General features: G+C 62.6%; 2 non-coding genes and 1 pseudogene across 2 annotated transcripts in view; all 3 read right to left on the reverse strand.

Moving 5' to 3' along the window:
* LOC145767706 (large subunit ribosomal RNA) overlaps positions 1-459 on the reverse strand; it is a 3,731-nt gene extending 3,272 nt beyond the window's left edge. Inside the window, exon 1 of the ribosomal RNA XR_014288860.1 lies at positions 1-459. This exon is cut by the window's left edge and continues 3,272 nt beyond it. This is a non-coding gene — a ribosomal RNA (large subunit ribosomal RNA).
* Positions 460-618: 159 nt separating this feature from the next.
* LOC145767730 (5.8S ribosomal RNA) lies at positions 619-772 on the reverse strand. Its single transcript, XR_014288881.1, has one exon. It is a non-coding gene; the product is annotated as a 5.8S ribosomal RNA (ribosomal RNA).
* Positions 773-966: 194 nt separating this feature from the next.
* LOC145767691 (small subunit ribosomal RNA) overlaps positions 967-2,500 on the reverse strand; it is a 1,959-nt pseudogene continuing 425 nt past the window's right edge.

The raw sequence follows: 2,500 nt of genomic DNA on the forward strand, positions 1-2,500 counted from the left end.
CGGCCTCGCAGGGCCCGCGCGTTTGCCTCCGGACGGTTTCACGTACTGTTTAACTCTCTCTTCAGAGTGCTTTTCAACTTTCCCTCGCGGTACTTGTTCGCTGTCGGTCTCGCGACCGTATTCAGCCTTAGATGGAGTCTACCACCCGCTTCGGGCTGCATTCCCAAACAACCCGACTCCGAGACCGCTCGGGCGTGGGCGCGCGCCGTCCGACCGCCACGGGCCTGACACCCTCCGCGGGCGACGGCCTCGATCAGGGGGACTCGGGCCGGCCGGCGCTCGCCCGCGCGCCCGGGTCTGTACGCCACAGGTCGGACCGCTCCGAAAGCGGCCAGATTCGGCGCTGGGCTCGACGGTCCCGCTTCACTCGCCGTTACTGAGGGAATCCTCGTTAGTTTCTTTTCCTCCGCTTAGTAATATGCTTAAATTCGGCGGGTGCTCTCGTCCGACCTCAGGTCGCGTTTCTTTCCTTTTTCCTGGCCGAGCGGCGCCGCTTCGCGCTTTCTCGTCCGTGATCGGCGCCGCGGCAGCGCGCGCTCGGCCTCGCTTTGACGGGACGGCGGCGTTCGGTCGCCGACCCGCACCAGGGCGTCTACTGCTGGGCACGTTCGTTCGGTGAGACCCTGAGGCGGGCGCGGTCAAGGGATTAACCCGAGGCCGCAATTCGCGTTCGGATCGTCGACGCTCAATGTGTTCTGCAATTCACATCAATTCTCGCAGCTGGCTGCGTCCTTCATCGACTCGCGAGCCGAGTGATCCACCGCCAGGAGCGATAGCTCTGCTTTCTTTTTCCGGTCGCTCGTTTCGTAGCTTGGACGTCGCCGGTCGAGCGGTCGGCCCCCGACGCTTCGAGCCCCGTTCCGGGGCACTCGATCCGCGCTTTTGTCGCTCCGGTGCTCGCCGGGCCTGCGCCGTCTCCGGGACGGGCCGACCGAGGCTCAAAACGTTCCTTCGAAGAGGTTCAGGTAATGATCCTTCCGCAGGTTCACCTACGGAAACCTTGTTACGACTTTTACTTCCTCTAAGCGATCAAGTTCGATCGTCTTCTCGACGAGCCGCCGACCCGCGAAGGCCGGCGCCAAGCCGATGCGAGGACCTCACTAAAACGCTCGATCGGTAGTAGCGACGGGCGGTGTGTACAAAGGGCAGGGACGTAATCGACGCGAGCTGATGACTCGCGCCTACTGGGAATTCCTCGTTCGAGGGAAACAATTGCAATTCCCTATCCCGAGCACGGTCGGGGTTGCCGGATTTCCCGGCCCTTTCGAGCCGGGATCTCGAGCGAAGAGGCTCCGGCTGATCCGACCAGTGTAGCGCGCGTGCGGCCCCGAACATCTAAGGGCATCACAGACCTGTTATTGCTCAATCTCGTGCGGCTGAACGCCGCCTGTCCCTCTAAGAACGCCGGCAGACGCTCCTTCGTGGCGGCGCCCCGTGAAGGGCGTCGCCGGTCAGCGAGCGGCCGGGTATTTAGCAGGTCAGAGTCTCGTTCGTTATCGGAATTAACCAGACAAATCGATCCACCAACTAAGAACGGCCATGCACCACCACCCACGGAATCGAGAAAGAGCTCTCGATCTGTCAATCCTCGCCGTGTCCGGGCCGGGTGAGTTTCCCCGTGTTGAGTCAAATTAAGCCGCAGGCTCCACTCCTGGTGGTGCCCTTCCGTCAATTCCTTTAAGTTTCAGCTTTGCGACCATACTTCCCCCGGAACCCAGAAGCTCTGGTTTCCCTCGACCGGTCCGCCGCCGCCTCGACTCGAAGCTGCAGGCAGGCGGCGGCCCGGGGCCGGCATCGTTTACGGTCGGAACTAGGACGGTATCTGATCGTCTTCGAACCTCCGACTTTCGCTCTTGATTAAGGAAAACGTCCTCGGCAGACGCCTTCGCCTCGGTCCGTCTCGCGCCGATCCAAGAATTTCACCTCTAACGGCGCGGTACGAATGCCCCCGTCCGTCCCTCTCGATCATTGCCTCTCGTCTCGTCGTTTGCCGGCGGTCGAGGGAGGGGCCCTCTTCCGCTATTCCGTGCGTCGTTATCCGGGCCGCGTGCGGGCCTGCTTTGAACACTCTAATTTTTTCAAAGTAAAACCGGCGCCGGGCGCGCGCGCCGTCCGGTCAAGGAAAGCGCGGCCCGGCGGCCGAAAGCGCGGCGGCCGGCCGTGCGCGACCGCGAGGTCGGACGGCCGGGCGACGCCGGCGCCAATTCCAACTACGAGCTTTTTAACCGCAACAACTTAAGCGTACACTTTTGGAGCTGGAATTACCGCGGCTGCTGGCACCAGACTTGCCCTCCAATCGATACTCGCGCGCCCGGGCGCCGCCGGCGAGCGACGACGCGCCGAGCGTCCGCACTGCTTTGCGATGTGCTCATTCCGATTGCGGGCGCTCGTTCAGAGTCCCGCATCGTTATTTTTCGTCACTACCTCCCCGCGTCGGGAATGGGTAATTTGCGCGCCTGCTGCCTTCCTTGGAAGTGGTAGCCGTTTCTCGGGCTCCCTC

Source organism: Aplidium turbinatum, chromosome 3 (assembly GCF_918807975.1).
Source record: "Aplidium turbinatum chromosome 3, kaAplTurb1.1, whole genome shotgun sequence".
Lineage (NCBI taxonomy): Eukaryota > Metazoa > Chordata > Ascidiacea > Aplousobranchia > Polyclinidae > Aplidium > Aplidium turbinatum.